Raw genomic sequence first — 26609 nt, 5'->3', positions numbered from 1 at the left:
GGTTTGGTGCTAGAAAAGAATATCGAAAGTTAGGTGGCTATACTTCGCATTCTCTGTGAAGAAGTGATAATAATGAGGTCCCATACTCCGAGGAGCGTAGGGGACGATGCGGGAGACCTGCACTGCCGACTAGGCAAGGTGCTAGCAGAGGTGGTTTGCAATTGCCTTCCTCTGACCGTAATGGGGATGAATGATGATGATGAAGACGACACAACAACACCCAGTCATCTCGAGGCAGGGAAAATCCCTGACCCCGCCGTGAATCGAACCCGGGACCCCGTGCGCGGGAAGCGAGAACGCTACCACTAGATTATGAGCTGCATGGAAAACACTGGCAAGAAGACAGGACTGTATGATGGGACACATATGAAGACATCTGGGAATAACTTACATAGTACTAAAGGGAACTGTATAGGTAAAAACACAGGGAAATGCAGTTAATGGAATATGTCGAGCAAATCATAGAGAACGTAGGGTGCAAGTGCTACTCTGTGGTGACGGGAAGCATCAGACCAGTTGGAAGGCTGATGACTGAGAAGAAACCGGAGAAAGTGGGAGTATAACTCGTGTTCTAAGCCTTGTGTACAAACTTAATTATTTATATAGGTTAATAATAATTTCGTGTGGCTCAGTGACCTGGCGCAATTCTTTCTGGTGGACGCCACTTCGGTGACTAGCGTGTCCCTAAGCTACCGCAGTTATCCAACTGAAGAAATGGGACCTACAGTCTAATGTACCATCAGAACCATGTGTTGTTTCTGGCAACTTCTCACATCTTTGAGAGATGAATAGTAGGTTAAAGCAAAGAATAAAAAAAATGCGTGGTCCGACCAAGATGTGATCCCGCGATCTCTGTTTCGAGGTACAAGCTTTACTGGTAGACCCCTCACAGGCAAAGGTGGACTGGATGACACGAAACATGATACATACGAGATAGATCTGGAGCGGCATATTTGTAATGAAAAAGCGTACACATTTCACCACATGGGAAAGCAGGACAGCAGACATAAATAACGTTCATGTCGACACAGGTCTAACTCCCAACATAAACATAAATATCGGCCTCTCAGTAAGGAATATGCTCTCCTCAGCCACTGAAGCACATTTTGCACATGTTATTCATGGTGGCTACTGAACTGTTTTGGGAGTCCTTGGGAGATATTGCCCCACTCCTCTCTCAATGTTGCTTTCAGTCGTTGCACGGTTCGGGGAGGGGGTGTCCGTTGAGAAACACGTCTGCCAATAGCATCCCAGGCATGATCTGTAGGGTTTAGGTCCAAAGAGTACGCAGACCTTTTCATACAGTGAATATCTTCGATTTCCAGTAAGTCTGACACCTCAGCAGTTCTGTGTGGGTGTCCATTGTCGTCTATAAACAGAAAGTTGGGACCCACTGCACCCCTAAACAGATGTGCATGGTCCAGAATAACCTTCTTGCAATACTGCCGCACTGTAACGTACCTCGCACAAAGATACACAGTGGCATTCGGCCATTGTGCAAAATTCCTGTCCACACTGTAAGGCCTAGGCCAAACCGATGATCTTGATGGACATTCTGTAGTGTGTGATGTGTTCCCCTCTCTCTCTTGGTGGAGAGAATGCCGTACCACAGTGAAGCGGGATTCATTGGAAGACATCACTCTGGACCACTGTTGCTGACCCCAGCAAAAATGCTCCATACTCCAACCAACTCTTTCTCGACGATGGCGTGGTTGATGTGTGATACATTTAACAGGCTTTGGAGCATACAAACCAGCTTGCTTTAATCGCCACGAAATAGTTCTGGTGGAGACACGTTTACCTGTAGCGGTTTCAGGGTCTGCAGCGACCTGACAAAGACTGGGACGTCAGTTCCTTTTCACCACTAGGCTTACGTATCGATCTTCTTGCAGTTGGGTGGTCCGTCTATGACCATTGGCACCCTTTCACATAGTATTTTCACCTTCAGCATCGTTTTTTAATCGAGAGATGATTACCAGTTTCAAGCAATCCAACTGCTCGTCCAAGATTGTAAGCACTCAAATGATGTCTTGCAGACATATTGTCGTATGATAGAAAGTCACACTAAATGGTTCCGTAACAACTTTCATCAAGCACCAAACTGTATGAAGCATCGAATGCATACGGAACGTTCGTGTACGCACTTCGCTGCAGTTAGCACATCCCGGTCTCTAAATTTCCTTTTACTGCCATTGGCCGGGTATTCCGTAGCAATTGTTGGTTGTTCCGTATCAGTTGTCAGTTCTGTATCAATTGTCGATTGTTCCATATCAATAGTCGGTTGTTCCGTAGCAATTAGCAGTTGTTCCTTAGCAAGTGTCGGTTGTTCCATAGCAGTTGTCAGCCTTTGCAGATAGATATTTCATGTATAGGTTTTGATAAGTAGTTTGCGAGTTTCAAAATATATGACGTATGTGACCGTACCTGTTGATTGCATTGACTTATAAGCTTCAATTTTTTTCTCCACCCAGAGACTCTAGATCTTAGTACTTGTCGTTGATACCTGGAGCCGTTCCTGAGGAGACGGGGTCTTAACAGCCGAACAGACAGAAAGAAAGACAGACAAACAACAATGTGGGCCTATAAGCGTTCCGTTTTTACTGATTGAGGTATGGAAACGTGAAAATAGATCAAATGGTTCAAATGGCTCTAAGCACTATGGGACTTGACATCTGAGGTCATCAGTCCCCTTGACTACTTAAATCTAACTAACCTAAGGACATCACACACATCCATGCCCAAGGCAGGATTCGAACCTGCGACCGTAGCAGCAGCGTGGTTCCGGACTGAAGAGGTTAGAACCCCTCGGTCACAGCGGCAGGCTTGAAAATAGAAGAGTGTCTTCGATATCAGTAGTGAGTTTTGTTTGTGTCTAAGTAGGGGGATGGTTGGGGAGTAATCAGGTGAATAGAAAGCATCACTCGTGTGAAACTTAGCTTGCTCTTTTCTCACATGATATAGTGAGAACTAGGGACGAGGGACAACAGGCAGATTCCATATGTGTAGATTTCCAAAAAGCTTTTGACGCGGTGACCCAATGCAGACTGTTGACGAAGGTACGAGCGTATAGAATAGGTTCCCATATATGTGAGTGGCTAGAAGACTTATTAAGTAATAGAAGCAAATACGTCGTCCTCGACAGTGGGTGTTCATCAGAGATAAGGGTATAACCAGGAGAGCCCAAGTGAAGAGGGGATTTTCTATTTACATAAATGATCTGCAGACAGGGTGAGCAGCAATCTCTGGCTGTTTGCTGATGACGCTGTGGTGTATGGAAGGTGTCGTGGCTGGATAACTGTAGGGCGATACGAGATGACATAGACAAAATTTCCGGTTGGTGCGATGAATGGCATAGCTCTAAATACAGAAAAATGAGTTAACGTAGGTGATTGGGAAAAACAAACCCGTAATTTTGGAATACAGTATCAGTAGTGTGCTGCTTGATACAGTCACACCGTTTATTTTTGTGTAACTTTGCAAAGCGATATAAAATGGAAGGAGGATGTAAGGATTGTGGTAGAATTGTTGGCTTCGGTTTCAGGCAGAACTTGAGCAAAATGTGGTTCATCTGTAAAGGAGCCCGCATATAGGACGCTATTGCGATCTATTTTTGAGTACTGCTCGAGTGTTTGGGATCTGCAGCAGATCGGATTAAAGGAAGACATTGTGGAAATTCAGAGGCAGGCTGCTGGAGTTTCACCGGCAGGTTTGAGCAACACTCAAGTATTACGAAGATGCTTCGTAAACTCAAATGGGAAGCCCTGTAGCGTAGGCGACGTTCTTTTCTAGGAACAGTATTGGGAAAATCTGGAGAACCGGTATTTGAAGCTCTCTGCAGAGCTACTCTAGTGCCGCCAACGCGTAAGGACCGCGAAACTAAGAGAAATTAGGGCTCAAACGGAGGAAGATAGTCGTTTTTCCTCGCTCTGTTTGCGAGTGGAACAAGAAAGGAAATGTCTAGTAGTGGTACTGGGTATCCTCCGCCATGCACCGTTTGGTGGCTTGCGGAGTATGTACGTACATGGTAGATGTAGGTTGTCACCTGAGGCAAGGGGTCAAGATGACTGTTGCATACTCTGCACATTTTACACTCCTGGAAATGGAAAAAAGAACACATTGACACCGGTGTGTCAGACCCACCATACTTGCTCCAGACACTGCGAGAGGGCTGTACAAGCAATGATCACACGCACGGCACAGCGGACACACCAGGAACCGCGGTGTTGGCCGTCGAATGGCGCTAGCTGCGCAGCATTTGTGCACCGCCGCCGTCAGTGTCAGCCAGTTTGCCGTGGCATACGGAGCTCCATCGCAGTCTTTAACACTGGTAGCATGCCGCGACAGCGTGGACGGGAACCGTATGTGCAGTTGACGGACTTTGAGCGAGGGCGTATAGTGGGCATGCGGGAGGCCGGGTGGACGTACCGCCGAATTGCTCAACACGTGGGGCGTGAGGTCTCCACAGTACATCGATGTTGTCGCCAGTGGTCGGCGGAAGGTGCACGTGCCCGTCGACCTGGGACCGGACCGCAGCGACGCACGGATGCACGCCAAGACCGTAGGATCCTACGCAGTGCCGTAGGGGACCGCACCGCCACTTCCCAGCAAATTAGGGACACTGTTGCTCCTGGGGTATCGGCGAGGACCATTCGCAACCGTCTCCATGAAGCTGGGCTACGGTCCCGCACACCGTTAGGCCGTCTTCCGCTCACGCCCCAACATCGTGCAGCCCGCCTCCAGTGGTGTCGCGACAGGCGTGAATGGAGGGACGAATGGAGACGTGTCGTCTTCAGCGATGAGAGTCGCTTCTGCCTTGGTGCCAATGATGGTCGTATGCGTGTTTGGCGCCGTGCAGGTGAGCGCCACAATCAGGACTGCATACGACCGAGGCACACAGGGCCAACACCCGGCATCATGGTGTGGGGAGCGATCTCCTACACTGGCCGTACACTACTGGTGATCGTCGAGGGGACACTGAATAGTGCACGGTACATCCAAACCGTCATCGAACCCATCGTTCTACCATTCCTAGACCGGCAAGGGAACTTGCTGTTCCAACAGGACAATGCACGTCCGCATGTATCCCGTGCCACCCAACGTGCTCTAGAAGGTGTAAGTCAACTACCCTGGCCAGCAAGATCTCCGGATCTGTCCCCCATTGAGCATGTTTGGGAATGGATGAAGCGTCGTCTCACGCGGTCTGCACGTCCAGCACGAACGCTGGTCCAACTGAGGCGCCAGGTGGAAATGGCATGGCAAGCCGTTCCACAGGACTACATCCAGCATCTCTACGATCGTCTCCATGGGAGAATAGCAGCCTGCATTGCTGCGAAAGGTGGATATACACTGTACTAGTGCCGACATTGTGCATGCTCTGTTGCCTGTGTCTATGTGCCTGTGGTTCTGTCAGTGTGATCATGTGATGTATCTGACCCCAGGAATGTGTCAATAAAGTTTCCCCTTCCTGGGACAATGAATTCACGGTGTTCTTATTTCAATTTCCAGGAGTGTATTTCAAGACTGAAGCTTTCTTAATTTATTTGAATGATCAGGTGTGGAACACTTCCCCACCACATTTCTGCTGTGTAGCTCACTGCACAGGACACAACCACTGTTTTTCTCATCGTCAGACATGCACAGCTACGCTTTACTAAAGTGTGTACTCTAAAGCGCCACCCGTTATTTCGCTTTAACTTTATTGGTTGCACCAGTACTGCAGGATCAAAGCAAAGTGAAATGTGACCTCTGACTGATTGTTAAATTTTTACAATAAACAGTATAAAGTGGGCTCCCTCATGCACAGCGCGGGAATCTTATTAACGTACACTGTCTTACGAAAATAATGAAGTACCCAGGGAGGGAGGACGAAACGAATTGAAACATGGACTGAGAGGGCATGCAATAGTATGTCAGATTGACTAAGAACTTGGCAATGTGCGTCCACTTATCTGTATACCTTTGCAACCCCCCCCCCCCCCCCCCCCCCCTCTGGCCTGCATGCACTGATGCAGTTGGAAAGGGTGCCCAATGTCTTTGTATCCTCTCCTGAGGAAAGCTGGTCTACAACTGCTGGAATTGACTCTTGGTAGTCCTGATACTGACAGTGGGTCTGATCTGGTCCCACACATATTTTATCGGGAACAGAAGTCGAGATCTTGCTGTATGTGGGATTACCTTAGTATCTGAAAGGCAGTTACTAGAGACGCGTTTGTTCCATTGAGAACCGGCACCACGATACAGTTGCATGAGATGAAACATATGAGAGCGCAAGATGTCCCTGAGATACAGTTGTGGCTCTACCAGCTGTGACATGAAGTTATACTCAATGGCTGCAGTTATACCCAATGGCTGCCCACATCGTGACAGTAGGAGCAACGCTGCCGTGTTCCTCCAAAATATTGCAAGACTGGGACCTCTCTGAAGTTCACCGCCATAATCGCCAAGGGTGTCCCAATGTCGTTGTATCCTCTCCTGAGGAAAGCTGGTCTACAACTGTTGGAATTGACTCTTGGTATTCCTGATACTGACAGTGGGTCTGATCTGGTCCTACACATGTTTTATCGGGAACAGAAGTCGAGATCTTGCTGTATGTGGGATTACCTTAGTACCTGAAAGGCAGTTACTAGAGACGCGTTTGTTCCATTGAGAACCGGCACCACGATACAGTTGCATGAGATGAAACATATGAGAGCGCAAGATGTCCCTGAGATACAGTTGTGGCTCTACCAGCTGTGACATGAAGTTATACTCAATGGCTGCAGTTATACCCAATGGCTGCCCACATCGTGACAGTAGGAGCAACGCTGCCGTGTTCCTCCAAAATATTGCAAGACTGGGACCTCTCTGAAGTTCACCGCCATAATCGCCGGCGATGGTCATCCGAGCTAGTGCAGAATTACAGTTCATTGCTGAATACGATGTGTATGCATTTGTCAGCAGCCTGCGCTTCCCGTCTGCAGCACCATTCCAAATGCAGCAGTTTGTGTTGTGTCGGAGGCAACCTACACATGGGATGGTAATTCCTAAGTCCACCCGATGTTCGAGTCCTACCAATGATGTGGGATGAGACAGAATGTTGCTGGGAGTCTACCATTTGTCCTCAGATGGCAGGTTCAGACGTGCAGGACGCGATGTACTGTATGCACAGTGTTGTGGATTGGCAAGAGAGCCAACCCTGTATGAGAGGAAGCCGAAAGGCACGCGTTTTAGCTCACGCAGGCTGGCGTGAGGTCTGGAACAGGTCAAGGAAATTAGACTAGCAAAAAAAGGACGTAGCTGTGGAATACTTAACTTTAATCCATAAATGGTGAACATCGCTCTTGACGGTACATGTTTTACAGCATCAATAGTAACTGGTAATGGCGCCTTGCTAGGTCGTAGCAAATGATGTAGCTGAAGGCTATGCTAACTATCGTCTCGGCAAATGAGAGCGTATTTTGTCAGTGGACCATCGCTAGCAAAGTCGGCTGTACAACTGGGACGAGTGCTAGGAAGTCTCTCTAGACCTGCCGTGTGGCGGCGCTCGGTCTGCAATCACTGATAGTGGCGACATGCGGGTCCGACGTATACTAACGGACCGCGGCCGATTTAAAGGCTACCACCTAGCAAGTGTGGTGTCTGGCGATGACGATTGCACGATTTGACCTGCCGGTCAAATAAGGAACCGTAATGCAGCTCCTTTGCAACTGTGTCACGAGTATCTCACACGAGTACGCAGCATGTCTGTGTCCTTTACAGCAATCACTCAACGTCTGAGACCCCCTCTATACTAAGGTAGCCATATTTTTGGAAGCCAAAGCTGGGATCAACATGGGTGCCCCCATACAGGAGGGCAAGGGAGCCGCCCCCCCCCCCCCCCTTCCTCACATCTCCGGGAAAGGAAAAAAAATATGCTGCAGTCACATGAATTTAGTTCAAGAAATTTATTAAAAAGTTGGTATATATATGACACAGAAGCCCCCTCCCCTCCCTGCAAACTATGATATGGGCGTCCTTGTGAACCAATTTTATACAGTAACTACTCACTACTCGGAATACAACAGTGTTCTATGAATGTTACACTTTATTAAAGTTTACACTGAAATAAGTAACAGACATAAAATGACAGTATAACAAGGAGCAAAATATTAAAAGTTAATAAAACGTCTGCCGGCCATGGTGGCCGAGCGGTTCTAGGCGCTCAGTCCGGAACCGCGCGACTGCTGCGGTCGCAGGTTCGAATCCTGCCTCGGGCATGGATGTATGTCATGTCCTTAGGTTAGTTAGGTTTAAGTAGTTCTAAGTTCTAGGGGACTGATGACCACAGATGTTAAGTCCCATAGTGCTCAGAGCCATTTGAACCATTTTGAATAAAACGTCTGCTTAGATAACTATATACAACTTTTAAAAATTCAGTTGCTCATGCCGCCATATTTCAAAACCATCACGAAATCCACGTCAATAATACCAGCTTCTGCAGTCCAGAGACTGGTTTGATGCAGCTCTCCATGCTACTCTATCCTGTGTAAGCTTCTTTATCTCCCAGTACCTACTGCAACCTACATCCTTCTGAATCTGTTTAGTGCACCCATTTCTTGGTCCCCCTCTACGATTTTTACCCTCCACGCTGCCCTCCAATACTAAACTGGTGATCCCTTGATGTCTCAGAATATGCCCTACCAACCGATCCATTCTTCTGGTCAAGTTGTGCCACAAATTTCTCTTCTCTCCAATTCTATTCAATACATCCTCATTAGTTATGTGATCTATCCATCTAATTTTCAGCATTCTTCTGTAGCACCACATTTCGAAAGCTTCTATTCTCCTCTTGTCCAAACTATTTATCTTCCACGTTTCACTTCCATACATGGCTACACTGCACACAAATATTTTCAGAAACGAATTCCTGACATTTAAATCAATACTCGATGTTAACAAATTTCTCTTCTTCAGAAACGCTTTCCTTGCCATAGCCAGTCTACGTTTTATATCCTCTCTACTTCGACCATCATCAGTTATTTTGCTTCCCAAATAGCAAAACTCATCTACTACTGTAAGAATATCATTTCCTACTCTAATTTCCTCAGCATCAACTGACTTAATTTTACTACATTACATTATCCTCGTTTTGCTTTTGTTGATGTTCATCTTATATCTTCCTCTCAAGACACTGTCCATTTCGTTCAACTGCTCTTCCAGGTCCTTTGCTGTCTCTGACAGAATTACAATATCGTCGGCGAACCTCTAAGTTTTTATATCCTCTCCATGAATTTTAATACCTACTCCGAATTTTTCTTTTGTTTCATTTACTGCTTGCTCAATATACAGATTGAATAACATCGTGGATAGGCTACAACCCTGTCTCACTCCCTTCCCAACCATTGCTTCCCTTTCATTCCCCTCGACTCTTGTAACTGCCATGTGGTTTCTGTACAAATTGTAAATAGCCTTTCGCTCCCTGTATTCCAGTCAACATTGTCAAAAGCTCTCTCTAAGTCTACAAATGCTAGAACGTAGGTTTGCCTTTCCTTAATCTATTTTCTAAGATAACTCGTAGAGTCAGTGTTGCCTGACGTGCTCCAACATTTCTGCGGAATCCAAACTGATCTTCCCCGAAGTCGGCTTCTACCAGTTTTTCCACTCGTCTGTAAAGAATTCGTGTTAGTATTTTGCAGCCGTGGCTTATTAAACTGATAGTTCACATTTGTCAACACCTGCTTTCTTTGGGATTGGAATTATTATATTCTTCTTGAAGTCTGAGGGTATTTCTCCTGTCTCATACATCTTGCTCACTAAATGGTAGAGTTTTGTTAGGCCTGGCTCTCCCAAGGCTGTCATTACTTCTGATGGGATGTTGTCTATTCCCGGGGCCTTGTTTCGACTTAGATCTTTCAGTGCTCTGTCAAACTCTTCACGCAGTAACATATCTCCCATTTCATCTTCATCTACATTCTCTTCCAATTCTATAATATTGTCCTCAAGAACATCGCCCCTGTATAGACCCTATATATACTCCTTCCACCTTTCTGCTTTCCTTTCTTTGCTTAGAACTGGGGTTCCATCTGAGCTCTTGATATTCATGCAAGTGGTTCTCTTTTCTCCAAAGGTCTCTTTAATTTTCCTGTAGGCAGTATCGATCTTACCCCTCGTGAGATAAGCCTCTACATCCTTACATTTGTCCTCTAGCCATCCCTGCTTAGCCATTTTGCACTTCCTGTCGATCCCATTTTTCAGACGTTTGTACTCCTTTTTGCCTGCTTCATTTACTGCATTTTGTATTTGCTCCTTTCATCAATTAAATTAAATATCTCTTCTGTTACCCAAGGATTTCTATTAGCCCTCGTCTTTTTACCTACTTGATCCTCTGCTACCTTCATTATTTCATCTCTGTAAGCTACCCATTCTTCTTCTACTGTATTACTTTCCCCCATTCTTGTCAATCGTTCCCTAATGCTCTCTCTTAAGCTCTCTACAATTTCTGGTTCTTTCAATTGATCCAAGTCCCATCTCCTCAATTTCCCACCTTTTTGCAATTTCGTCAGTTTTATGGGATATGATATCGAAATAAAATTTAAAACACCTTTACAGTGCTAAAAATGTGAGAAGTTACATGTTGAAACTTCACATGACCGAGACTTGCATTTGGTTTGTAAAAACCGGAACATTTAGGCGTTCCAGATGAACCCAATCGGGACAGGAGTCCACAAACCGGAGCCGTCCCCGCCAAATCGGGACGTCTGGTCACTTTATCTATACCCTACCAGGCCTGTTAACAACACTAAATGGAAACAACACTAATACACGCTGGTGGCTGCTCTACCTTTCCTACATAATTGCTACTCCAGTAACTTACACACACCGCCTATGGTGTGCGCACTACGATGTTACATTCACGTTAATAATCATGTGTTCTGGGCACTTCGCTTTTTTATTATTTTCAAGTAATGTAGTTTTTAGTAGGGGACGAAGGGGAAAGCAAAGGTATTCACTGATGTTTGCAGAGGGATGCAAACAACAATCCTATTCACTGATTATAGGGGGGAAAGGACAAGCATATCCATTCACTGATTTCATGTAATGGAAATGCCGTGTGGCTATGGCCTCCCGTTGGCTATACCGTTTGCCTGGTGCAAGTCTTTCGAGGTGACGCCACTTGGCGACTTGAGTGTCGATAAGGATGAAACGATGATAAGGACTACACAACACCCACCCCCTGAGCGGAGAAAATCTCCGATCCAGTCGGGAATCGAACCCGGGCCGTTAGGTATGAATTCCGTCGCGCTGACCACTCAGCTACCAGGTGCGGACATTTAATCTAATGTACGTTAGACGTACATCTTCCACCAATACCACCAAGCACACAAGTAATACTTAAAATCGTAGATACGGGCTCATTATTATAGGACTGTACCTTAATTTTTAAAATGAAAGTATTAGTTCTACTTTTCTCTGAGACCACTTGCGATCAGTTGTTCAGATTTATTGTAGTACGCTTCAACAGTCGGCCACTTATTAGGCTCTTTCTACGAGGTGATTCAAAAGGGACTTTACAACTTTAAAAATTGATATAAATTTATTGAAAGAAGATAGTTTTGGGTTTAGTGTTATTTTGTAGAGAAACACATCAAGTTTTTTTTCCTAAAATAAAGATGTTGTATGTGGCTTCCATTGGTTATCCTTCACACATCCCATCGGAAGTCAATTTTTCCCCAAACTCACTGTAGCATTGCAGGTGTAATTTGCTCAGTGGCGGTGTAAACTCTTGCTCCAAGTTCAAGTGAAGAAGCCGGCAGAAGAGGTACAAACATGATATCCTGAGTAAATTCTCATAAAAAAAAAATCGAGTGGTGTCAAGTTTGGGGAATGTGAGGGCCATGCAATTGGCGCATCACGGCCAGTACATTGACCTGGAAAGCGGTCAGTCAGAAAACCCCGGATGTCAGCCACGTAGTGGGGTGGTGCTCCATCTTGCATGAAGTAAACATTTCGCTCTTGGTCATCCTCATCGATCTGTGGTATCATAAATTGTAATATATCCAGGTACACTATCCTGTTGATGATTCTCTCACGGAAAAAAGGGGCTGTACACTTTGTTCTTGCTCAATGCACAAAAATCGTTCAGTTTAGGGCTACCACGAACATTTTGCAATGTTTAATGTGAATTTTCACTGCCTCAAATCCTACAATTGTGTGTTAGCCTTGGCACTTATGTGAAAAGTCGACTCATCACAAAAGATGATTTTGTCCAAGAAATGTTCATCCTCATGTAATCAATATAACAGCAATTTTATCAGTGCCTTTTATTGCTTGTACGATCGTCAGTCTGTACGATTTCAGATGCAAACTGTTTCTCAACACATGCCAAACAGTCGTATGTGGGATTTCCAGTTCGCGAGATGCACGCCGGGTCAATATCGTAGGACTGTTGACAACAACGTTGTCTCACCCTCTAAACGACGCCGTCAAATGTGCTTGGACGACCTCGTGATTTCCCATCTTACCAAGCACCCTGTTTCTACAAAACATTTATGCCACTCATAAACTGTAGGCCTAGTAGGGGGATCCTTAGCGTACTTGGTACGGAAATTACGCTTAACTGTTGTCGCAGACTTCGATTCTTCAAACCAAAACTCACAGCTGTCATGTTCGGATCCAGTGAAGGCAGCCATTTTTAACACAACTACCGCTAGCGCTCCTTACTGTGCGATTCGGCACTAGCGAACTACGTTGAGACATAACTTGACACTAAGATCAGCTCTGTAGATACTATCAATTAATTTATATGAATTTTCAAAGTTGTTAAGTCCGTTTTGAAACGCCCTGTATTGTTATTGCTAGCTGCCAAACTCGGCATTGCCCAAATACTCATTTTGCCAATTTTCTATTAAAAACGAAAACAAAAACGAACTGTGTTTGTAGTGTAATGTCGACAGAGTTTCATTTCCGTGTATTCGTGAAATTTTGAAATTATGAAACTGTCGTTCAACAAATATGCGTAATGTATAAGTACAGTATCCAAATTAAGAATCATAATACAGGACAGTTTTTGTGTACTGGACGAGCTGCCTCCCTAGTCTACAGCACGATTTTGTAAACGTTCCTATGGCAACGTTCTCTAAAGCTCTTGAGACAGCTGCTGTTTGTGCCTACAGCCGTTTGCGCCTCGCAGTTCAGAACTGCCGTTTAGAGCTGCCAGGTGTCAGGGATTTCCTTAAATTTGTCTCGATTGTACTACTCTCATAGTCAGAAAAAAGAAATGTATTAAAACTTCACGCGTGATGTGTCAATTTTTCAAGCATCTTAGTGTTTATGACCTCATATCTCTTGAACTATATGCCGTACAATGATGTATTTGTGTAAGTACATTCAGCGACATAATGAGCATACTTTCCGCGAAATATGTTGCAAATAGAATTAGTAGCAAAGGAGTAACAAATTTAAACGTCAAGCATGATGCGGCAGATTTTCGCACATCTTAATGTTTATGATGTAATATCTCCTGGTTTATGTAACACACAGTGATTTAATTTTGTAGGTATACTAAGCAGCATATGTGGATACCATCTGCAAAATGTCATAAGAATAGAATTACTAGAAAAGAAGCAACAGATTTAGACGTCATACAGAACTCTTCAGTTTTCCCCGCATTTCATTGTTTATGGCGTCATACGAGTATCTCCAGAACTATTTTAGGTAGGTGTTTGTTACTCCTGCAGCGACTATTGCTTGATAGTAAAGGATACGTGTAACAAGTTTGGTTGAAATTGCTTCAGCGGTTTAGGAGGAGATATCGAACACACACACACACAAACACATTTTTCTAATATAAATGGATTATTATTATTTTAGAACACTGTGCATCACGTCTTAATGGAAAAAAGAAGAATCATAATTTCTTTGAAATACAGGGTGGTCCAAAAGTCCGTAAACACCCTCATAAAATTCAAATGGAGTAGCAAACAAGGAAACAGAGTCCCTACACACGAGGAACGGGAAGGGAGAAACTTTATAGGCTATGCCACCAACATGGCGGCCATCTTGAAAGCCGCCATCTTGGATTAAACTCCAAAATTTCAAATGGGAATGTGGTCATGTGATGCGGCCATCTTAAAAGCCGCCATCTTGGATTCAACACCAAAATTTCAAATGGTAATATGGTCATGTGACATATCAAACAGCTAGAGAATTTCACCAGACAAACAATGCCATTGTTATTTTAAAAATAGTTTTATTCATTCTCGGGTTATAGCCAGTTACATGTGGCAGCGGTGGGACGCTCGGCAGCATGTGTGTTATGTGCCGAAGAGACATTACGCTAATGTTACACAGTCCCAACAGACCACCAGCTGTCATAGGAATGGTTCGTTATGTTGTCCATTATGTTGGATTGTTAATGCTATCCTCTGAACCCAGTCCTGATGAAGTTTGACCAACACATCTGGCTGAATTTGACCACACGCATAAACAATGTGCTGCTTTAGATGATGCAAATCCCGTATTTTCACAGAATAAACCAGTGCTTTGACATGGCTCCAAAGATAATAATCCAAAGGAGTCAAATCTAGGGAACATGGTGGCCACTCCACAGCACCCCTACTACCAATCCACTTTTGAGGGAACTGCACATCCAGGTATGCTCGCATAATGTGGTGGGGCTCCATCATGCTGGAAGAATTCCGGAAATGTCCCGTCCTCCATTAACAATGAGGGAAATACTTCTTCATCCAATAACCTCAGATAACCGTTGGCTGTTAACGTACCATCAATAAAAAAAGGTCCACCGACTTTGGTACCCCACACTCCACACCAGACCATCACTGTTTGTGAGTTGACCATTTTGGAACCGTCAATACAGTGCGGATTTGTGTCGGACCAGTATCTGTGACTCTGCTTGCTCACTTCACCATTGATAAAGAAATTGGCTTCATCACTGAACAGCACCTGATAGGGGAAACGTGGGTTTATCTGCAACTGCTGTGTCACCCATTCTGCAAAATGTACCCGACGGTCTGGGTCATCCTTGTTCAGGTGCTGGAGCAGCTGAATTTTTACGGGTGCCATTTGTGCTGCGATAAAATTCGCAGTATGGAGGTACGGCTAACCCCACATTCTTGTGACAGGCGATGAGTACTCCGTTGCGGACTCTTGCTAAATGATGCCAACATACTCACTGTTTTTGCTTCATCGGTGGCGGATTTTGGTCTTCCAGCCCTAGGTTTATGTGCGACAGAACCTGTTGCTCGGAATTTGACAATGGGCTGTCTGGTTGGGTGACGACTGTTGAAATCCTCAGCAAGGACCTGTGTGCTTCTTTCTCCTGATATCAAGATGATTTCAATGCGTTCTTCAAGTGTTAAGGACATTTTGTAACCTGTAAATAAGGAAACAATGATTAAAACGTTAGCATGAGTAAATGATACCTAACAGTTAAACACATGTAACATATCAGGCATGGGATAGTCACTTTGCACCATTTCAGACTCCATTTTATGACTTCTCAGTATGTAATACTCACGCTGCCGAGTGTCCCACTGCTGCCTCAAGTAATTGGCTATAACCCGAGAATGAATAAAGATATGTTTAAAATAACAATGGCATTGTTTTTCTGGTGAAATTCTCTATCTGTTTGATATGTCACATGACCACATTCCGATTTGAAATTTTGGAGTTGAATCCAAGATGGCGGCTTTCAAGATGGTCACCATGTTGGGGGCATAGCCCATAAAGTTTCTCCCTTCACGTTCCTCGTATGTAGGGACTCTGTTTTCTTGTTTACTACTCCATTTGGATTTTATCAGGGTGTTTCCGGACTTTTGGACCACCCTGTTGAAGAAATGGATTCTGATGATGCAAGTAACTGCCAGACTCAGAATGGTCAGGCGAAAAACTTCCTTGAGGAAGTTCGCTTATTTAGCCATTTCACGTTCAGCTGTAAGCTGTTTTCCGTTAGAGACTAGTTGTGTGTGAAGCCTGTCCAGGCTAAAGTCTGCCATATGTACTCCAAGAAATTCTCCCAAACCTCGGATAATGGAGGATTTGTCTGCGAGGAAGCAACAAGTCTTCCTTCAAGGTGGGACAGTCGCTTTACATCCTGTTTGAACCTGTGATCAATCTTATTCAGAAAGAGATAAAGAGCTTCAAACACATCATTGTTAAATCTTCGTTCATGAAACAATTCTTCAGGAAGGGTTGATGTACCTTTGTGTTTCAGTCTCGCTGGCATTTTTTTTTTCTTTGAGACATTTGGATCTTTCAGATTTAGGTTTTCAGAATAATTTTGGCTTTCTCTGACAGCATATCAGACGCTTCCACAGTCATCAGTGCTCTTAGAACTTACCAATATGCAGAACATTTCACCATGGATGTACTGAAACACTTCCACGGGCCTAAGCTTCACAAAAGCTGCTTTTAGAACGTACCTTTATACAGGACATTTCACCATCGCTGCACAAAAATTTAGATTTTGCAGAGGTCTGGCCAGTTCTTCATGTACTCCTAACACTTTACTAGGACTGTCATTTAGTCTCAAGCTTTTTGAGCCGATTCTTGTAGCCCTGTTGGACTGAACAACATTCGTCTCTGAGATTTGTGCGGTCAATACTTCAGTCACTGGTTTCTGCACCTGGTCATAGGTTTCCATGAAATATTTCAAAGATTTTAGCCTCTCAGGTGATGGGGTCGGTCACCTGACCTTTTGGATTTGGATTCGTCTTGCCGACATCAGGTGGTATCACATCATCCGTGTACACGTTTTTCCTTTTTTCAGATTCCAGAAATATATTTGAGATGTCTTTCAGAGTTACCAAGACATCGCACAATGGATCACAGCTGACATCTACATCTATATTCCTCAAGCCTCCTTGCGGTATGTGGCGCAGCGTGCTTTGAGCACCGCTGTCACTTCCCTCCCCTCCTGCTCCAGTCGCCAATGATTCGCGGGAAGAACGATTGCCGGGAAGCCTCCATCTGGGCTCTAATCTCTATAAATCTCACGGCCCTTTAGCGAGATATAAGTAGGAGGAAGCAATATATTAGTTCATTCTTCTAGGAATGTGTGCTATCGGAACGTTAACAGTAAACCACTCAGTGACGCAGAATGCCTCTCTTGCAGTGTCTACCACTGGAGTTGGTTGATCGTCTCCGTCACGCTTTCGCGCTTAGTAGACGAAACGCACTGCTAATCTTTGGATCTTCTCTAATTCTTCTATCAATCCTGTTTGGTGTGGATCATGTACCGATGAACAGTATTCAAGTATTGGTCGAACGAGGGTTTTGTATGGTACCTCCTTTGTTGATACACTACATTTCCTGAGGATTCTTCCACTGAATCTGTCTGGCATCTGCCTTTCCTGCGATTAGTTTTATGTGTTCGTTCCACTTTAAATCGCTCCATAGTTACAGTCCTAGATGCACTGAAGAGCCAAAGAAACTGGTACACTTGCCTAATGTCGGGTAGGGCCCATGCGAGCATGCAGAAAGGTTGCAATGCGATGTGGCATGGACTCAAATAATGTCTGAAGTCGTGCTGCCACCATGAATCCTGTGGGGCTGTCCATAATCCATAAGAGTACGAGGGGGGGTAGATCCCAGATATGTTCAATAATGTTCATGTCTGGAGAGTTTGGTGGCCAGTGGAAGTATTTAAACTCAGAATAGTGTTCCTGAAACCACTCTATAGCAATTCTGGACGTGTGGAGTGTCGCATTGTCCTGCTGGAATTGCCCAAATCCGTCAGAGTGCACAATGGACATGAATGGATGCAGGTGATCAGACAAGATGCTTACATACGTTTCACCTGCAGAGTCGTATCTAAACGCATCAGGGATCCCATATCACTCCAACTGCACACGCCTCACATCATTGCAGAGCTTCCACTAGCTTCAACAGTCCCTTGCTGACATGTAGAGCCCATGGATTCACGAGGTAGTCTCCATACCCATACGCGTCCATCTGCTCAATACAGTTTGAAATGAGAATCGTCTGACTAGGCTACATGTTTCCAGTCATCAACAGTCCATTTGATGGGCCCAGATGAGGTGTAAAACTTTGTGTCATGCAGTCATCAAGGGTACAGGAGTGGACCTTTGGCTCTGAAAGCCCATATCGATGATGTTTCGTTGAATGGTTCGCCCACTGACACTTGTTGATGGCCCAGAACTGAAACTTGCAGCATTTGCGGAAGTGATGCAGTTCTGTCACGTTGAACGATTCTCTTGGGTTTTCGTTGGTCCTGTTCTTGCAGGATATTTTTCTCTCCGCAGCAATGTCGGAGATTTGATGTTTTACCAGATTCCTAATATTCACAATACACTCGTGAAATGGTCATATGGGAAAATCCCCTCTTCATCACTACGTTGGAGATGCTGTGTCCCATTGCTCGTGCACTGACTATAGCATCACGTTCAAGCTCACTTAAATCTTGATAACCTGCCATTGTTGCAGCAAAAATCTAACAACTGCACCAGACATATGTTGTCTTATATACCAGTACGCGTTACTGACCACAGTGCTGTATTTTGCCTGTTTACATATCTCTGTATTTGAATACGCATGCCTATACCTGTTTCTTTGGAGCTTTAGTATATTTTATGGATGTAATGCTCCCGATGATTGTTCTGCAGTTGTATAATGACAGCATAATGCATATTCCTGTTTGTGTGCTTGCAACATATCACATTTGCTTATGTTGAGGGTCAGTTGCCGCTGCCTGCAGCAAGCCTCAATCGTCAACAGCTCTTCCTGCATTTTGCTACAGTTTTCTAGCGTTGTGACTTTTCTGTATACAGCAGCAGCATCCGTGAAGAGACTCGTGGATGTAATTTATTTGTACTGTGAAAATTACTGGACCTTGCAGTACACCTGAAGTTACATTTAGGTCTGAAGACTTGTCTCCATTGAGAATGACTTTCTGTGTTCTGTGTATTAGTCACTCTTCAATCCAATCACACAGCTGATCTGACATTCTGTAGGCTCACATTTTGTTCAATAGGTGGCAACACATAATTGTATTGAACGCCTTACGGAAGTCAAGAAACACAGCATCTAGAGTCCGTGCAGAATACCATGGCTGGCAGAACTGCAGACAGCAGGGCCTGTGTGGGAAGAGCAGCAGTGGTGGGGGCTGCCGGCAGGCGCTGTAGGGGAAATGCCGAGCACTGTAGGGGACGTGCCGCTCTAAACTGAAGCCTACACCCACATTTGTTGTAAATGTTAAGTGGGGTCCTTCAATGCCAACACTTGCATGATGACTGTTCTGGCATAACCACAAGTGCCGGAACAAAGAGGAAGAACGCAACACCACAGAAGGCGGCAAGGGAATGTCAGCCAATAGCCTGCTGACAAGGACCATGCCGCCCCAGGGGCGACCTCGACAAGAAGTGAATATAAGCAACGTTCCTGCCAGCCTCAGCTGGACATTAGTGGACAGCATTAGCATGGCCTAGCAGAGAGTGCTACGATATCTGACAGTAGTGATCCACGAACTGTGTGTCAACTTGCAGGAACATTACATACAGACAAAGACTCTGAAGTATATTGCATGTCGCCCATCGATTGCGACAACATTTTGTACATTCAAATTAAGTATTGTCAATCTGCTTTACAGAAATAAAACTATTAATGTTATTTGCTCTAACTGTTGTATAGCATTCTGAGAATGCAGCATCCCTTAGGCACCCTATACGAGACGAGACGGCGAGACCCAACAATGACCATTCAAAAAAACCTGTCACCTCTACTTTGGTTAGTATCTAAAAAGATTTCCACGAAAGATGCAACGCTTTATTTTCGCTTGGACTGCTAACTGTAACTGAGAGAAGTGTCATGAGTGGCGAATTTTGAATAAAACTTACACATTTCTCTTGTTGTCTTGTTAAAATTTGCTGCTTTTGCCAAAACACACCGGAGTTTACAGTCTCACCTCCCTAACATGGTGTGCAGGCGCAGTTGCGAGAAAATTCTGAAACAGTGGTTTATTAAGTGAGGAACTGCTTATGATAGTGTGTCCTCGGTACAAAATGAACGTGTAATGTCTTCACTTCAGTTGTTCCAATGCCCAATAGCATTTCTCGTTTCACCAGCTATCAATAGCCCTTAAAAATTGGATTCTTTCATCGAAAAAGTCTGTAGTTAGTGGAACAACATTGTGGATAGTAAAGTTTTGCATTATAACCTATGACAAAATACTCTCCTCTTTGTGTGCTATGATTTGCCAGATTTGCCAAAATCTCATTTCGATATCTCAAACCGTTTAGGCAATGAAATATGAGGAATGTTGTGGATATTTCACTCTAGCTTTAATGCTGGTTTGTTGTGTCTGATCAACTTTCTCAACATTGGTGGTGGAGAGAGACCTCCACCCAAGTCTAAAGAAAAATGCAATTTCATACTCAGTACCATATTATTTAATATGCACCAAACACAAGATCATAGCAACCCCCATTTTTCATTGCAAACTTCTTCGAATTTCGGGCAGTGTCTGATTTCCACATAAATATCACAGTAACTATGACCGCTAAAGAAATTATGGGCACATTTTCAAAAACCTGACATAAAAAGCTGCAAGTAAACCAAAAATAATTTTTTTACCTTATAGTTTTTGTAAAATCGTAAGAGAAAGATTGCAGAGCGTGCTCCTCTATTCTGTCATCACCGGCAAGCCGAGAGATGGCAGTGTCGGCCTCCCCTTGTAAACTGTGAATGAACTCGCCCAGCGCTTTGGACGAAAATTGGTCACAACACATCGGCCACCTTTCCCTGTGCGGTCTCCACCTGGGCGCCGGTGTCTAGTGCTTTCCGAGTCTCGTGCACGAGTTTGTTGACTCTTCCTGTAGAGCAAGGCTCAAACAATGGTTACTGCAGTGGATGCAACAGCTCCTTGGCTGGTCTTGGAAGGATGATTTTCTTCATGCCCTTCTTCCAGTCAGATACGAGGGTCACTCCAAAAGAAATGCACACTATTTTTGTAAAAATACAGTTTTCACTCTGCATGTGTGAAAGTTTTACAGTGTGTATATACACCCTTCCCGCTTGTTTTCAAACTTAGTTCAACCTGTTCCCGTGAGTGGCGCCGTCACAGCATGTCTTCAAGATGGCTGCTACACTTGACGTTCGTCAGAAGCAACGTGCTGTCACAGAATTCCTGTGCTGTGAAAACGAGACAGTGGGAAACATCCGCAAGAGGCTGAAAAAGGTGTATGGAGATGCTCCTGTCGATCACAGTACATTTAGTCGGTGGGCAAGCAGGTTACGTGATGAAAGCGGCCACGGCCATGTTGCGGATTGCCCTTGCAGCGACAGGCCTCGTATTGCACACACTCCAGACAATGTGCAGAGAGTTAACGAATTGGTGACTGCTGACAGACACGTCACAGTGAACGAATTGTCACGCTACGTTGGGATAGGGGAAGGAAGTGTTTACAGAATACTGCAAATGTTGGCGTTAAAAAAGGTGTGCCAGGTGGGTTCCCAGGATGTCGACAGTGGCTCACAAAGAAACAAGGAAAACGGTATGCAGCGAACTTTTGGAACAGTACGAGAATGGTGGAGATGAATTTCTTGGAAGAACTGAGACAGGTGATGAAACATGGCTCCATCATTTTTTACCAGAGACGAAGAGGCAATGAATGGAGTGGCATCATGCAAATTCACCAAAAAAAAAAAAAAAATTCGAAATCACACCTTCTGCTGGAAAACTTTTGGCTATGGAGTTTTTCGATTCCGAAGGACTCTTGCTTGTGGACATCCTACCAAGTGGAACCACCATAAATTCTCATGCATATTGACAACACTGAAGAAACTTCAAGCTCGACTGGGTCGTGTTCGACCACATCGGCAAAAGGAGGATGTTTTGCTGTTGTGCGACAATGCACGGCCACATGTCAGTCAAAAAACCACGGAAGCGACCACAAAATTGGGATGGACAACACTGCAACACCTGCCTTACAGTCCTGACCTGGCTCCATGTGACTATCATCTCTTTGGGAAACTGAAAGACTCTCTTTGTGGAACAAGGTTTGAAGATGATGACTCCCTTGTGCATGCTGCCAAACAGTGGCTCCAACAGGTTGGTCCAGAATTTTATCGTGTGGGTATACAGGCGCTGGTTCCAAGATGGCGTTGAGAGGAATGGAAATTATGTGGAGAAATGAAAATATTGTTTCGTTTGTGCCCTGGAGTCCAGCGGAACCCTGAGAAAGTTCTTTTACTTCGAACGTCTCAGTAGCGACGCGAAGTATGTAAAGAATGATATTATCCCGGCCAGCAACGCCTGTCGTCGACTCTGCCATAACTGAGTACACTCGAAAATTTTTGGTGCGCTTTGTCTCGCTAAACAATTGGAGCCATAATTTCTAGAATTTCGTTTTGTATTGCTGGAGGCACTCATAACTTCATTTCTGATAAATCGTTCTTCTTCTAGTCGAGAAGTGTCATGAAATTTCCAGCGATCATTTCGTGACTGCTCAGTGCGTTTCATGTTCGATCCAAGAACCGCAGTGAACTGATCAAACGGTTCTCGTCATAGGCCAGGAAATGCCGCGCGAGTTGGTCGGTCAAAGGTGTAGTATCACGTTGCTGAATAACTGCGACAGACTCTCTATGAAATAGACTCGTCTCGTGTGTTTTGATCAGTCACAGAAACTTCTCTTAAGAAAAGTCGTTTCTTTCTGTGGTCTTCCATTGCTCACTGCGTGGTTAGAGTTAATAGTCATAGAAGAGATCACAGCCTCTTTTTCTTCGCAATGTAACCACAGACACGCAGGGCCGGCACTTTGATTTTTGGGCACTGGGTAAGCATTCTAAGGCCCATCCCCAAATTTTTTTGTTGTGAACTTTGATTTTTTGCTTAAAGCCATTAAATTTTAATACAAAAAATCAAACAACGCCTTTTTAAGAAACTTTTTAATACTCACAGTTTACATAAATTCGATACTTCACAAGATTATACTTTCTTTGCAGCTCCTTTAGATCGATCTCATTCGCTGACCCAGTATAATCTAATGAACAGACTAAATGTGATTGTATTGCGCTCATAGCTAATTCGACAAGCTACTCTTGTCCCCCCTCCCCGACCTTTAGTTCTCAAACAGTTCGCAACTCTTGCATGAACGGTGAATGCTCCCTGTTTGGGCAACAATAACAGGCAAAGTGCAGAAAATCGGTAAGGCCAACATTATATTTCGCAATATGTTATTAAAATTGCGCTTATGAAGAGCGTCGAGAAGGAGCAGATCGAGATCAGGCTCAGATACAAAACTAAGCTTCATGAATCTTTTTCAACTGCAAAATATCTTCTTTCAAATCCTCTTTATACTGTACAAAGATGTCCTGTTTTCTACACGCTCTGATAGTCTAGAATCATCAAGGCTGATGTAGTTCAATAAAAAACATGTTGCCCACAGCTGCAAGCCTCATACTTAAGTTCCCTGCTTCTCGTGTTTTATCTACAAAGTGTTTTGTTTTGCCTTTACGTTTCTGTGTGCTGCGAGCCGTTACATTCAAGTCAGGTGATATTCCAGTATTTTCTGCTACCTTGGAACTTTCTGCGTAGATATTATCCCGTTTCTCAAGTCATTTACTTACTCTACTACAAGTTTATTTGACACTGCAATAGTTAGTACATCTGACAAAAATTACAGATGTGTGGTCATAATTCCCATTCTATATTCTCCAACTGATGTTATTACATTTGAAAGTGACGACGTAGTTCGCCGAAACCGGTGATGTAACCCTTTCTTTTTAAAGAAAAAAAATTGTATACTGTGACTATGGCTTCACTATTGTAGTGTCAAATAAATTTTTAAATTATATTTTAGTCACACTTCTTATGACAGTCATGTCAGAATATAGAATCCTCTACTAGACTTTTAATATTGGTACTTTCTACGTCTATTGTGGCTTTCCTTTCTGGAAGTTTATTGTTACACAGGTTGTGTATCCAAATCAAGGTATATTGAAACGATTTCAAATACACTAGTGTTTCAAAACTAACTGTCGCACGATGTCACTGCCAACTATCGATGAAACTTGGACCATACATATAAATAATTGCCACATATGATACAAGAGGTAAATAAAAGAAACATACAATGAGACGAACAGAAATGACACTTTTATTCAAAGACAATAATTACACCGAAGTCACCGCTATATATGAAGGGTCCCCTGGACGTTATAAAAGGCAGAACATGGTTGTTAATGGGGTGTATGGTGACCACGGACAGCAGTGCATGCTCTGCAATGTGCTCCCAGGGTGACCACAAGATTCGTAAGGAATTCTTGTGATAGGGTGTTCCATTCCTCCACCAGTGCAGTTGACAGCTGTTGGATGGTCTTGGTGGCCAAGGTAGCCTTTGGAAATCATGAAGACAAGCAGTAGAAACACTTACTGTGTGCAAGCTGGCATTTTCTTGCTGAAATGTAAGCTGAGGATGACTTGCCATGAAGGACAACAAAATGGGGTGTAAAATATTGTCAACACACCACTGTACTGTAAGGGATGACAACCAAACAGGTTCTGATGTAAAAAGAAATGGCACCCCAGACCATCACTCCTGGTTGTTTGGTCATATGGTGAGTGACAGTGAGGCTGGTATCACACCACCACTGTCCAGGGCTCTCCAGACACGTATTTGATGGTCATTGGAGCTCAGTTTGAAGGGGGACTTATCATTGAAGACAATTCTACTCCAGTCAATGAGATTCCAAGCCAAAGATGTGTCTTGTCTGTGTTTTCTTACACTGTTCTCATTGCAAGTTTTTCAGATATGAGTGAGGATATAGTTGCTGGCCCAGTATGGGGGTTGGCTTTGACTCCAGTTTGAAAAAGAAAGCAAGTGCTGGAAAATGATGTTGAATGTAGTGAAGTGCTGCAATGCTGAGGAAACTCAAAAAGAACTGTTGCATCTGATTACATAATCTTCCCTTAGAGCGTGAATTACTCTGGAAAGAGGCCGAATACCATTGCTAGAATTATATACACTCCTGGAAATGGAAAAAAGAACACATTGACACCGGTGTGTCAGACCCACCATACTTGCTCCGGACACTGCGAGAGGGCTGTACAAGCAATGATCACACGCACGGCACAGCGGACACACCAGAACCGCGGTGTTGGCCGTCGAATGGCGCTAGCTGCGCAGCATTTGTGCACCGCCGCCGTCAGTGTCAGCCAGTTTGCCGTGGCGTACGGAGCTCCATCGCAGTCTTTAACATTGGTAGCATGCCGCGACAGCGTGGACGTGAACCGTATGTGCAGTTGACGGACTTTGAGCGAGGGCGTATAGTGGGCATGCGGGAGGCCGGGTGGACGTACCGCCAAATTGCCCAACACGTGGGGCGTGAGGTCTCCACAGTACATCGATGTTGTCGCCAGTGGTCGGCGGAAGGTGCACGTGCCCGTCGACCTGGGACCGGACCGCAGCGACGCACGGATGCACGCCAAGACCGTAGGATCCTACGCAGTGCCGTAGGGGACCGCACCGCCACTTCCCAGCAAATTAGGGACACTGTTGCTCCTGGGGTATCGGCGAGGACCATTCGCAACCGTCTCCATGAAGCTGGGCTACGGTCCCGCACACCGTTAGGCCGTCTTCCGCTCACGCCCCAACATCGTGCAGCCCACCTCCAGTGGTGTCGCGACAGGCGTGAATGGAGGGACGAATGGAGACGTGTCGTCTTCAGCGATGAGAGTCGCTTCTGCCTTGGTGCCAATGATGGTCGTATGCGTGTTTGGCGCCGTGCAGGTGAGCGCCACAATCAGGACTGCATACGACCGAGGCACACAGGGCCAACACCCGGCATCATGGTGTGGGGAGCGATCTCCTACACTGGCCGTACACCACTGGTGATCGTCGAGGGGACACTGAATAGTGCACGGTACATCCAAACCGTCATCGAACCCATCGTTCTGCCATTCCTAGATCGGCAAGGGAACTTGCTGTTCCAACAGGACAATGCACGTCCGCATGTATCCCGTGCCACCCAACGTGCTCTAGAAGGTGTAAGTCAACTACCCTGGCCAGCAAGATCTCCGGATCTGTCCCCCATTGAGCATGTTTGGGACTGGATGAAGCGTCGTCTCACGCGGTCTGCACGTCCAGCACGAACGCTGGTCCAACTGAGGCACCAGGTGGAAATGGCATGGCAAGCCGTTCCACAGGACTACATCCAGCATCTCTACGATCGTCTCCATGGGAGAATAGCAGCCTGCATTGCTGCGAAAGGTGGATATACACTGTACTAGTGCCGACATTGTGCATGCTCTGTTGCCTGTGTCTATGTGCCTGTGGTTCTGTCAGTGTGATCATGTGATGTATCTGACCCCAGGAATGTGTCAATAAAGTTTCCCCTTCCTGGGACAATGAATTCACGGTGTTCTTATTTCAATTTCCAGGAGTGTAGTTTGCCAAGGAATCACACCAAAGTATCCCCAGGAACTTCCAGCAAAAATAGATTGCACAGTTTCAATTGTACTGCTTGTTAGAGGATAATTCAAAATAGCTCCGCATTTAGTGCCAATTATTGTAAAATGTATACGCATATTGTATTACTGGCAGAGCACTATGTGTAGGAAGAAAGTTGAATGTAGTAATAATACATGTTAACCCATACCTGAAAATATTTCAGATTGT

The 26609-nt window shown here is 44.7% G+C and overlaps 1 protein-coding gene across 1 annotated transcript in view; it reads left to right on the top strand.

The window, feature by feature from the left end:
- The window catches only part of LOC126088235 (beta-hexosaminidase subunit beta-like), a 161810-nt gene that overhangs the window by 33089 nt on the left and 102112 nt on the right, over nucleotides 1–26609 (top strand). The window lies entirely within an intron of this gene.

The sequence above is a fragment of the Schistocerca cancellata genome, chromosome 6, assembly GCF_023864275.1.
Source record: "Schistocerca cancellata isolate TAMUIC-IGC-003103 chromosome 6, iqSchCanc2.1, whole genome shotgun sequence".
NCBI lineage: Eukaryota > Metazoa > Arthropoda > Insecta > Orthoptera > Acrididae > Schistocerca > Schistocerca cancellata.
This window is presented reverse-complemented; position numbering and strand designations above follow the sequence as displayed.